Source organism: Culex quinquefasciatus, chromosome 1 (assembly GCF_015732765.1).
Source record: "Culex quinquefasciatus strain JHB chromosome 1, VPISU_Cqui_1.0_pri_paternal, whole genome shotgun sequence".
In the NCBI taxonomy this organism is placed as follows: Eukaryota; Metazoa; Arthropoda; class Insecta; order Diptera; family Culicidae; genus Culex; species Culex quinquefasciatus.
Window position 1 is genome coordinate 69,490,554 of NC_051861.1, and position 13,284 is coordinate 69,503,837.

General features: G+C 37.8%; 3 long non-coding RNA genes across 3 annotated transcripts; all 3 read left to right on the forward strand.

Moving 5' to 3' along the window:
- Positions 1-327: 327 nt before the first annotated feature.
- Positions 328-5,205, forward strand: LOC119765436. Its single transcript, XR_005276723.1, has 3 exons — positions 328-451; positions 519-1,127; positions 5,016-5,205. It is a non-coding gene; the product is annotated as an uncharacterized LOC119765436 (long non-coding RNA).
- A 4,341-nt stretch (positions 5,206-9,546) lies between these two features.
- LOC119767047 lies at positions 9,547-10,708 on the forward strand. The gene is made up of 3 exons (XR_005277291.1): positions 9,547-9,906; positions 10,422-10,573; positions 10,641-10,708. It is a non-coding gene; the product is annotated as an uncharacterized LOC119767047 (long non-coding RNA).
- A 31-nt stretch (positions 10,709-10,739) lies between these two features.
- On the forward strand, positions 10,740-11,924 carry LOC119767046. Its single transcript, XR_005277290.1, has 4 exons — positions 10,740-11,049; positions 11,108-11,241; positions 11,307-11,501; positions 11,575-11,924. It is a non-coding gene; the product is annotated as an uncharacterized LOC119767046 (long non-coding RNA).
- The last annotated feature ends 1,360 nt before the right edge of the window (positions 11,925-13,284 follow it).

Here is a 13,284-nt window from a genome sequence, read left to right on the forward strand (position 1 = left end):
ATAGTTCACAAAATATTTTCTTCAAATAACACATTAGTTTAATTCTTGTAGAATTAAACGCAATTAAAAACATTTTTTCCAGCATCCTAGATTTAAGTTTGGATGCCATTCAATAACTCGAATGTTTAGGTTCGAGTAGAAATCTTGACAAAGAGACCACCAAGACTTATGATTTCCAAGGGCATCTTCTTGTTTTCAGTTTTAATTTGTTTTATCAAATAATTTATAAAAGTCAATGTGAAATAACACACGATTTAAAAACCCCTTTTATCCAAACTTTGAAAAAAGTGAAAGAGCCGTTCAAAAGAGCGGTTCTTTTTAATGAGCGAACGAAAATGAGCGGCTCCTAAAAAAGAGCGGTTTTGCCCACCTCTAGTGCAAACCCTACTACGAGATGCTTCTGTGGAAGGTTAGCTGAAGCTAATCCGTGGAGCTGTTTGCCCTCAAGGCGGTTAGTTCTTCAAAATCTCGGTAAAACACTTCCTACAACTTACTCTTCTTACTCTTTTCTACGCCAGCTCCTTCAACTACAACTTTGAGACGTTCGGTGACCAGAAGAAGATCTGCCACTGTTGTGCGGGCAAATGTTCCGGGCTAATCGTTAGCCAAGGACGGAGGATTGGAATGAGGAGACCATAACGGTTTTGCGCGACTTGCAGGTGCTGATTGCAACGTGGGTTACCTGCTCGAGTGCTCAAACGCCAACAGTAACGACGTCGGCCGCAACTACAGCACCTCCGCCACCCCCGCCTGCGGCAAAGTACCAAGCAAATATTGCGATATTGACCACTCGATGACGGATTCGAACTTGGTTGAATACAGGACGAAAATGGTAGCGCAATTTCGGTGGAGGAGATTTGGACCTGATAGTGGATAGTGATGGCCACGGACAGCACCGCGTGTGTCTCGGAATGTTTGAGTTACTCCTCTTGCGTCTGCAGGTTCTTTTCGTTTCACCGAATATGCCACCTCCTCGGCCACTACCACCGCCATCATCCTCAGCGCTTCCCTCGCCGCAACGCGTCAGGAAGCTTTAGAATTGGTCCAGAATGTTCAAAATCAAGTAGAAAGCTTCGTCGTCTCCGAACATTGTTTCTGGTCCGATTCACCGATTGGGCCTCTTTCTTGTGTCCCTGTTTGAAAAATGTCGCACGTCGTACAAGCTGTCGCGCGGTTTTGGTTTTACCGTTTCGATATCGATTGGTCGAAAGGACGACAAACGTACGACAAACACTCGACATGCCCGACATTGTTTTTTCCATCGATTTCCCTTCAATTCGACGTCACGATTTTCGTCGACGCAAACAGTTTGACAGTTCTCTTCAGTTTGTCTTGTTTGGACTTGAATGCAACCGAATCGAACCAGTTATTGTTGATGTTGGGCTTCGGAAGGATTTTGACCGGTTGATAGGTAAGTTGTGCTGCTTTTTCTGTCGGAAAGTTCCGGCCGGAGTGGGCAAGTGGCCAATTTATAGTTTCTTATGTTCCAGATATTCAGAATTCTGTCTTAGTGGCGGTGGAGGAGGAGGACGAGACGCATGAATCCGGCGGGCCAGGTCTTCGTGGCGGAAGACAGGACCGGGAGGAACCGAGCTTATGGAGGATATGGTTCATTCCAAAGGAGGAGGAGGATGAATCACCGAATGTCAAAGTTCTACCCAAGGTAAGAGAAAAGGGGTACAGAATAATCATCTCGTGGCGGTGTTTCTGATCCACCGGATTTTTTAATCAATAGAACTGTTTCTTCAAGTCATTGAAATGATGGAAGAGGCGCATTTCAAAGTATCGGGAGTGAGCTAGGAAGACCGGAAGTATGAGGGCTAATATTGGGTGTTATGATTATTGGACTTCAGAATTGTATAATAAAAAACTCTAACATTTGACTAATCAAAAATTAACTCCTTAAGGAAATTTTTAGTATCTCTGATTTAACCCTTTAAGGCCCAGAACTTTTTATACAGTTTTATTACCTAAAAGTAGTTAACATTGAAAAAACGGATTTTTGGAATGGTGTAAGTGCTCCGCCAGGAAAATCTTGATGATGAGTTTCAATATTTAAAAACTACCAACATCCTGAATTCTCTAATATTTTACAGTTTTTTTTTTATATTTTTTTTACCGAAAAAATAAAATTAATTTAAATAAAAAAGGTTGAAAACAAAGCAGATTACAAAAAAAAATAATTATTTTTAAAAGGTTTACAAAAATATTTTTTAAATGAAAAAAATATTTATAATAAAATTATAACAAATTGAAAAAATGCAGATTACAAAAAGGTAAAAGCAATATCTTTTTTTATTTCAAACACTTAGAATAAAATTCTAAAATAATTCTAAAATTCTAAAAATCTAAAATTTTAAAATTCTAAAATTCTAAAATTCGAAAATTCGAAAATTTAAAAATTCAAAAATTCAAAAATTCTAAAATTCTAAAATTCTTAAATTCTTAAATTCTAAAATTCTAAAATTCTAAAATTCTAAAATTCTAAAATTCTAAAATTCTAAAATTCTAAAATTCTAAAATTCTAAAATTCTAAAATTCTAAAATTCTAAAATTCTAAAATTCTAAAATTCTAAAATTCTAAAATTCTAAAATTCTAAAATTCTAAAATTCTAAAATTCTAAAATTCTAAATTCTAAATTCTAAAATTCTAAATTCTAAAATTCTAAAATTCTAAAATTCTAAAATTCTAAAATTCTAAAATTCTAAAATTCTAAAATTCTAAAATTCTAAAATTCTAAAATTCTAAAATTCTAAAATTCTAAAATTCTAAAATTCTAAAATTCTAAAATTCTAAAATTATAAAATTCTAAAATTCTAAAATTCTAAAATTCTAAAATTCTAAAATTCTAAAATTCTAAAATTCTAAAATTCTAAAATTCTAAAATTCTAAAATTCTAAAATTCTAAAATTCTAAAATTCTAAAATTCTAAAATTCTAAAATTCTAAAATTCTAAAATTCTAAAATTCTAAAATTCTAAAATTCTAAAATTCTAAAATTCTAAAATTCTAAAATTCTAAAATTATAAAATTATAAAATTCTAAAATTCTAAAATTTTAAAATTTTAGAAATTTTTAGATTTTTTTAGAATGTTAGGATTATTTTTTTTTTATTTGGAATTTTGTGATCTTAAAATTTTAGAATTAAAGATTTATAGAAATTAAGAATTTTAGTATTTCAGAATTTTAAAGTTCTAAAACTCTAAATTCTAAAAAAAAATTCAATAATTTTGAATTCTTAGGTTCTACAATTTTTAATCTCTTAAATTTTTATGTTGTATTACACTCAGCCCCCGGTGGTTGGTCACTTTTTCGTTTGTAAAATCGGCGTCAAACTAAAAAGTGACCCCTTTCGTTTGACAACAGTTTGTGTCAAACCATCGGGTTTTGAGTGTATTCTTTTAATTCTTGATATTTGTAAATTTCAAAAATATCAAACATTAAATTTCATTTTTAAATTATTCAGATATTTTGAATTTTTACGATTAATTTAAACATTCGAACATTTTAAAATTTTTTTAAGTCTTTTAAGTTCTTAGCTTCTTCAAAGCATGGACTTTGGGGTCTTCAGAAACACATGCATTTTAATTTAAAAAAAATCAAAAATATTTAAACAGGTCCAGATGGGGTTTCTCCATAAAACTTGCGTTGATGTTGATTTTTAATTTGAAATTTAAAATGTTAGAATATTTTGTTGTCTTAAATTTGCTTTAATCTTTATTTTCTGAAAAAATAAGGTTTAATTAACTACTTTTTTAATTAATTTGTTTTCAAAATTTTACATTGAAAGTTAAACTTTTGAATATTCCACAATTAATTATTTTATGAATTTTCACAGATTTTTTGAACATTTTAAAAAATTTTAAAGTCTTTTAAGTTCTTAGCTTCTTCAAAGCATGGACTTTGGGGTCTTCAGAAACACATGCATTTTAATTTAAAAAAAATCAAAAATATTTAAACAGGTCCAGATGGGGTTTCTCCATAAAACTTGCGTTGATGTTGATTTTTAATTTGAAATTTAAAATGTTAGAATATTTTGTTGTCTTAAATTTGCTTTAATCTTTATTTTCTGAAAAAATAAGGTTTAATTAACTACTTTTTTAATTAATTTGTTTTCAAAATTTTACATTGAAAGTTAAACTTTTGAATATTCCACAATTAATTATTTTATGAATTTTCACAGATTTTTTGAGTATGATATCTGTCATGAGATTCCCTTTGTTTCAACAACAAAACTCTAGATATGATTTGGATATAATTATTCAGCCGAATGACGTTATCTTTTTTCAGTTAACCAAACATATTCCAATCTGATCCTGCTAACAACCCAGCGTCTCCGTGTTGTTCCACGCAGCTTGTTGAACGGAAGTTGTAACGTCCGCAAAAACACCTGCTCCAGAAGTTCGTAAACCGACGTTGTCCCGTACTCCGGTGGACATAAACGGTGGCGCCGCACCCCGCCGTATCTGCGGCTAGTCGAGGAGGAATAGTCCTTCTTGATCAAGATGCTGCCCCGCACGCTGGCGTCGGCTCGAAAAGATGGCTGACAAAATCCGGACCCGGAAGACAACGCCAAAAAATTCCGGCCAAGATGCCGAGCGACGAGGAGAACTGGAAGACCAACCGGAAGACGACACCAAGATGTACGTGAAGATCCGCGACACAACAAGTATAATGAAATAATTGATTTTTACTGTGGGGAAATGTGCAAATTACATGAAAAATAAAATAAATTAAAAATAAACAATCATCTATTTTTTAACTGCAACATAACCTAAAAACCTGAAAAAACAGCACACGACAAAGGCACGACAACCTAAATAACAAAACCGTGCGACGTCGGTCGAATGTCGTACGACAATGTCGAACAATTTCGATGATCGATCGCACGACAAATACGACATTTTGGTGCAAAAACGTATGACATTCGTGCGAATGTCGCACGACATTGTCGTGCGACGTCGTACGGTTGCACGGACGACAAACGACGGACGTCCGACGGACTTTTCAGTCAGGGGTTCTTCATCCAGCAGAGCGTCAAAATTCGCGACCAGCTTCTTACCGTCGATGTCCATGTCGTGCAGCACTCGAACGGCACGCGCACCCGTCACAGGACCACTGAGAGGAGAATCTTTGGCGCAATCTCTAAAATCTCTGAATTAGCTACAAAACATACTCCAGGCCCGTAGCCAGGGGGTGGGCTGAAGTCCCTCCCCGGAATTTTGGAAGACATATGGGAGAGAGAGAAGAAGAAAATTTCTTTTCCAGCTCCCCCCGAACCAAAATTCTGGCTATACTCCTGACTTACTCATACCTATTCGTAGAACCCGAACGTGGACACGCGCTTCCAATTGATCACGGTCCCACCCAGGGATGCCACATGATTTTTTAAAATGTCTGTGAAAAAGTCTGTGTATGTCTGTGCAACTGTCTAAAAATTAAAATATATCAACTAACAGTCATAGAAATTCATCAAAAATAGTGTTTTCAAGTATTTGAAGACTAACGAAATAAGTTTCGAATGATATTTTTACAAAATATTAATTAAGAGCGAGTTTTTCACCAATGTGTAACAGGTCGTATCGAAGTGCTCCGATTTGGATGAAACTTTCAGCATTTGTTTGTCTATACATGAGATGAACTCATGCCAAATATGAGCTTTCTACGACAAAGGGAAGTGGGGTAAAACGGACATTGAAATTTGAGCTCCACAAAACATAAAAAATCTTAAAATTGCTCGCATTTCAGTAAAACTCCATCATTTCCAACTATCTTAGATGCATTCGAAAGGTCTTTTGAAGCACTTCAAAATGAGCCATAGACATCCAGGATTGGCTTAACTTTTTCTCATAGCTTTTGCAAATTACTGTTAAAAATGGATTTTTTTAAAACCTTAATATCTTTTTGCAACAGCCTCCAACGCCTATACTCCCATAGGTCAAAAGTTAGGGAATTTCATGGACTATAAGCCTACGGTAATAACTTTTTGGCCAATCGCAGTTTTTCTCATAGTTTTTCGATAACAAACTTTTTACAGCGTTAGTTTTTGCCCTGTAGGCTTCTATAGCGGCACCTTTTGGTCTCATTTTTTTCATATTCGGAATCCTCGGAAAATTTCACGTTAGTTAGAAGTATTGAAGATGTAAATTTGATTTAAAAAATAATTAAATAAAACATTTTTGAAAAAAGAAATAGATCTTATTTACTCTGTGGTCAATACGTCAAATGCTGTATCAAGTAGGCGAAAACCTGTTTTACCCTAATCCAACAAATTGTTAAAAAATATTTTAATCCATTCTAAATGGCATTTTTTTCAATCAAATTTACAACTCCAGTACTTCTAACTAACGTGAAATTTTCCGAGGATTCCGAATATGAAAAAATTGAGACCAAAAAGTGCCGCTATGGTAGCCTACAGGGCAAAAACTAACGTTGTGAAAAGTTTGTTATAGAAAAATCGAAAAACTATGAGAAAAACTGCGATTGGCCAAAAAGTAATTACCGTAGGCTTATAGTCCATGAAATTCTCTAACTTTTGACCTATGGGAGTATAGGTGTTGGAGGCTGTTGCAAAAAGATATTAAGGTTTTAAAAAAATCCATTTTTAACAGTAATTTGCAAAAGCTATGAGAAAAAGTTAAGCCAATCCTGGATGTCTATGGCTCATTTTGAAGTGCTTCAAAAGACCTTTCGAATGCATCTAAGATAGTTGAAAATGATGGAGATTTACTGAAATGCGAGCAATTTTAAGATTTTTTATGTTTTGTGGAGCTCAAATTTCAATGCCCGTTTTACCCCACTTCCCTTTGTCGTAGAGGGCTCATATTTGGCATGAGTTCATCTCATATATAGACAAACAAATGCTGAAAGTTTCATCCAAATCGGAGCACCTCGATACGACCTCTAGAACAAACCGAGCAATATTTACAAATACTGCCTCTTAAATGAAGTTTTTAAAAAGTCTGTGAACCTTAAAAAAATGTCTGACACAAGCTCAAATGTCTGTGAAACACAGCCAAATCTGTGTATCTGGCATCCCTGGTCCCACCAGACGCCATAATCTTCTTGATCGTCGGATCGGGCGCCTTATTGTTGATGTTCCCAATAAACAAAGTTTGTTCACATGGAGGTGGGGGGAATACGTTTCATCTCACGCCCTCAGCGCTCCCTACTTCAATCCACTGCTGTTTGTACACGGTCGGCACCTCCACTCAGTGCCGGTCAAATTGCTGATTTCCCGACGGGGCCACCCCACGGAGCCATTCGCCGGGGAAGCGAATAGTTTAGCTCCTCAACCCGCAATTGTCCACGATCTTCACGGGGTTCTTCAATTGCGTTCTCAATATTCTTCAGCACCGCATCAATTTCCAGAACTTCCTCCACCCGTACAATGCTTGACCTGGAGACCGTCGTAGCCAGCACGTTCCGGACCACCAAGGAGTGGTTTCTGGGTCCCCTTTGCTGCCTTCTCGCGGATTTTCTTTCGTATCGTAGATCGTCTGCTCCGGGTAGATGTTGTGATAGAATTCATCTGACGGTTTCCACGTGAAATCGACCATAAAAATACGATTATGAACTGGTCCATTCCCGGTCTTAATAAAACATATTTCTACCTTTTCACCTTTTCAACTTATTACATGATTTTTTGCCAGCTATAACATAAATAATATGGTACTAAGTGTCCGGATTTCGAATCATGACGTTACATCTAAAGGCAGATCCTCTCACAATTCGTCCTATGTTTTGGCCGGTAAAGTTTGGGTTTTGTTTTCATATTTGGATGCAACGGCTTGATATTATTTATATCATTTCAAGCCGTATTTTCCACTCACTTTGACCTCGTCGAGTGACATAAAATAAAAAATAAAACTATTTGCAATTGCCTTTCAAAGTGAAACTCTTATTTTCATTCATGTCAGACTTTTAAATTCAAGCTGAGCTTATCGCTGTCCTCTAAAAATAAACAACGAAAAATACTCTCAAAACACTGCGGCCAGAGTTTACGTAAGGCCAGAAGAAGAAAAAACTTCCAAAATTTTCTACCTTTATCTCTTGCCAAGCTTAGCTCAGTTCTTTCCACTTCCTCGACGCGACAGAAAGTGTCTTCAAATCGATGCTGCTGCATCCGCATGGTTGCGTGTCTATTATTGGTGTTCCATTTACCTCCACGCGTTACACGGTTTCTATTTATTTTTAAAATTAGTATCTTATTCGTCAATATACTGAGAACAAGTTAGGCTCTATGACCACAGAGAAATTGGAATCATTCGTCAGTATTGGGTTGGAGCATTGAGTGTTTTAATTTGTAAGAATGAAAAAGTAAGTCGGCTATGATTCAAACAATCGGTGTATTTTTGTTCGATACACTATTCTTCAGTATATCAACATGTGTTAACAATCAGATCCATCCAAAGTATTATCTTGTGCAACAGAATGGATCGTAATTTCTCCGGCAAATTACGATCTATATATTTGTTTCAATTTGGTTTACTTATGTGAACAAACCACGAACAAACACATCTGGAGTTTTTTTTGAAAAGGTCCAATAAACCAAATTTCCAGTTTTTGCTTTTGGGTGTTTTAGAACCGCCTTGAGTCAGGGTATTGAAAAACACCCAAAAAGCAAAAACTGAAAATTTGGTTTATTGGTCCTTTTCAAAAAAAACTCCAGACATGTTTAGTGAACGGTAAACTAACTTATAACATTGATGTGTGTCACGGTAAACTTTTGTTTGAATTTGGAATGCCTAATTCAAGAAAATTTGGTTCGATTGAAGAAATATTAAATGAGTGGTTAAAAGAAAACACTACAAACCAACAAAACGCAACGAACGAAATGTATTCCAAAAAGATTAAAACGAAATTTACACGTTGGCACAATCAGCAAATCTAAACAGAAAAATCTTAGTTTAAGCGAAGAATTTGGAATTAAAAAAACAGATTTTTTAAAGTTTCGATTTTATTTATGGGGTCGCTAGGGCCAAGTGAACGTGGATGTATGAAATCTTGTATCGATTTCCGGGAATTTTGATACTTATAAAAAAAGAGGCAGAACATTTTAAAAGCAATCAGCCACAAAAGAAATCATCAATGCTTCTTTGTTTGCAAATTAAAAAATGAATATTCAGAAAGTACAAACATGTCAGGAAATTTCAACATTTGTAATTGATAACACGACCACTCAGTTGGGAAGCCCAAATTTCCTGTTAAAAAACTAGCAACTACCGCCCAGAAATTAAAAACCAATGTGGTTAAAATAAGTTGACATTTTTCCTTCAAGCTTTCCTTAGTTATTATTAAGTTAAAAAAATCTGTCTTATTCTGTCTGTTGCCTAAGAATATTGAATTGAACATCGTTGCACGCAAGGGACGTGACAATGGCCTTAATTAGAGCAACACATGTCTCATGGTGAGAAACATTGGAAAGTGATAAACATTGAATAAAGAAGATAATTAGTGAAAAAAATGCACGCAAAGAAAATCCGGTGAACATTGGATGCGCATCCGGCTTTGACCATCCGATGTTCAAATAAGTGATCACTTTTGGTAAACATTACTAACACTACTAAACCACCTTCCTATGTATGTGTGAAACTCCAAGTCGAACACTCGCATCTTCTTTTACTTTGTTTGAATAGCAAACATTCTTCTTTCATTCTTTTTGACAGATCATTTTTTTGCTCGCGAAGGTTTGTTTTTTTCGGGTTGTCAAGTGAATCGTGGTTTTCCTCATGAATTAAAATATCAACAAAAAGTTTTTCCGGATTCCTAAACGATTGATGAAGATCCCATTTGTGTCGTTTCGTGACAGTGCAAAATTTGAATTGATTTGATTATATTGCTGGCCTCTAAGGATGGATTATGTGTGCTTGTTTACAATCCGGTTCTGCTGGTGAAGTTTGAGACGTGAGTAACGTTATTATCATTACTTTTCAGGGTTTCGTGCGCTTTCTCCTTTTCCGACCCCCTTAACCCCCGCCTTTCTTCTTGATCGCGTCGGTGAAAATTGATGCCGAGAAGAAAAGGGACAGATCTTGGAGGATTCCTAGTACCTGGGGCGGGAGATCGCCCGGTCGGCATATCGAGTGCTCAGTCATGCTGGACATTTGCGAACACCTTTAAACTTGCCCACAGTGAGGCGCACGACAACATTTCTGAGAGAATCAAGTACTTTCTCCACACCGTGGTCATAGGTGTAGGTGTACCCGGCATGCGACTCTGAAAAACTCACCGACCACTTCAACTTGTGATACGCGGTCGAATTAGCCAGCAACGCTAACTCAACTTGACTAAGGCCACCGCCCACAAGCCCTCTGCGACAATAGATCCGTGTCCTGTATTTGCGCAGCAACGACTGCACCGTTGACGGAAGTTCCGAATTGGCTGTTTCTCAATATTTTTTCATCAATTTTTTTTTCCAGCTCTAGGAAATCGTCATGCCGCACCTATCGGCCCTGTCGGATTTCGCGAGTAGGCTCGTACTCTCAAAGCGCCCGAAATCCTCTCGCTGTTTGACGAAATTCGCTACTACACCCTCTACCCTAGGCGTTCACCACGAAAGGCGTCGGTCTAAGTATTCAACAAGCCGGTGATTATTATCTTTTAATTAAGCTAAATCTCAACATGCACTTTCTCCGCAGCGTGCAGTTTGCGATCTTGCACACCACCAACGACTTGACCAGTCCGAGATAAGCCGGATGCATCTCCCAGCTTACCTGCTCTCAGGTGGGTCGATGTGACCCAAATAGACAACGTCAGGCAGTTCTACACGAACCGTAAGCTGCAGGACTTGAAACATTACTCGAAGCACGTGGGGCGGGCCCTAGTATGGGTTCAGACTCTGACGAAGCATAAGGCGTACAGCAAGTAGCACAACACAACCGTACTAGTGCGGGCAGGCAAAAACAAAGCTGGCGCTGAAAGTGATAAATCTCCTTAACTACCGCCACTACAGCCGGTCTGGGACCGTCACCACCGGACATGCCGATGACGGACCTGTCCGTTGCCGGAGATTACCGGTTTCTTCATAAAGGCAGGAGCGTGTCGATGGTAGGTTGGGGTTCCGGATATTCACAAAGATTTAAAACCAGTTCTTCTCTTCACGCAGTACTTCAGCAGAATACTACGGACATGCAGATTCACAGTCCCCAACCGAATAGCGATGCCAGATCAACCAGATCCGGAACCAGCAGCACAATGGGTCACCGCATATGATCAAGGCAGGCGGCCGCGACGGAAGTGGTAGGTCGAGTTAGTTCCGTCAGGTAGCAGCAGCAGCTCAAAATTAGTCCGGTCCGGCCTTCTAGGTGATGTGCAGCTGTTTCAACAATGTGCCAGACGATGTGTTAGGTTCCTCGAAGGGCATTTGGATGCACTGGAACCAATCGCCCGGGAGGACCGATAGGCTACCATGAAATCCGACCCAGATAGACCAGATTGTTGATGATTTGTTTTATCAATTTGATCTCTGTTACCAGAAAAAAGGTTTACCGATGACTGAAGTGAGCTTTATTATTAATTATTTGTAATTTAAATCAACCCTAATATGTTGTACCTTACAACTACTTCTGACAGAGATGGATGCTGGCTCCCAACACCAAGATTGTGTTCTACGACAACAATTGTACCATTCTGCAACGTCTGTACAGCAAAAGCATCTTGGTGGTGTGCAACATGATTGGCCGACTGCCAATTTCCTGTCCTAGATGCGGCCAAGCTGACCAACGCCGTCTTCAACTTGGACACCGAAAGTAAATTCTAGTCAGCGTACAGCGACCAACACGCCTATCTTCAGCCTGAAGTCGGTGAATTCCGCCGAGAGGCTGCTCGTGGAACACTCGCTTGACACGGATGTGGTCCATGGCTACCTCGAGCTTTTATGGCTTCGGGTAACGGTAACAAGGAAAAAGCTCACCCTGAGCAGTCGGGCAGCGAACGTTAATTCTAATCCAAATGCTGGTGAGTAACTAAAATGATCTGACATAATCCACCGCTCAACACCCTTTGGGCTGACAAATTTATTATTTTTGCAGAATGCGTCCCGACAGCAGCAGCAAAAACGGACCAGTGGCCAGTCGTTTTGCCGAATCGTTATCGTAGTCCAACTGAAATAGCAACTTCCATCCGATCCCGAAAGCACCAACATTTCCGGTTAGAGCTTGACGACCAGCGAACATTCTTGCGATGGCTCTCGTGGTGCAGATCATTTGTTCAACATTCGTACATGTCAAAACAGTATTGAAGAGTTGATTTAAAAATAATAAAAACTGTTATTTTTCTTTTAATATTTTCCGTTTGGTGGAGATATTGATCGAACAGGCCTTTTTGTTGCTTAAATTTAAAAGGAAATCAAAATTGAACTGTTTATTTGAAATCCACTGATTTTTAATGAGTTAAATATGAAAACAGTTTGATTTTAATTTACTTTTAATTTAAAGCAACAAAAACCTGCTTTGATTAATAATCTGCTTCTTTTCTTGGGTTTGTGTCCTGAATATTCAAATAAAGCCATCTGGTGGCAAAAAGCGATACTAGCCCCGCTTCATCGATGTACGGTGGCGCCGCCAGTGGCGAATAGAATTACCAACAGTCGGCTGTGCGCGACGACACGCACACACTCAAAAGAGCTGTCAAAATGTCTAAAAATCGCGTTGAACATCGAATGGTCAAAGCGCTTTGAGCATCGAATTCTCATGATCGTTTATGACCATTCGATGTTCAAAATTTCGATGCCAATGGTCATCAAATTCACATTGGCAGTTTTGCGTGTGTGCACTGTATTCCGTCGGGAAAATGAACCCCGTTCTATCTCATCACTTTCCAATGTTTCTCACCATGAGACATGTGTTTGTGATTGGGCGGAAAGGTTCCGGAATGAAAACACACTCGCGATTTTTCTTAAAAAAATAAACATAACTTTATTTGTGTCTTCACACTTCGAATTCGTGGACTGTCCCAGACACGGAATTTTCTGCCAGTGAGTTCAATTTATTGGGTGGTGACGTGCGGTCAATTGTGTGAATAACGAATTTTATTTCGTGTTTCATTCTGGTTGGGTTGCTCAAGTCCTTCCTACATCATCGTTGATCGGGAGGCACGACGTCGTGTGAATTGTTGCATTAAAATAGGTTTAAGTGTTACTGTACATTACTGTAAAAAAGTCCTTCCTACACCCAACCGGCGGTCGCATGATTGTGATACATGGCGGCATGAAAGTATATCAGAATCTGCATGAAATCTGTCCTCATGCATTTTTTTCCGATATAGGGGTAAGACATTTTTGCC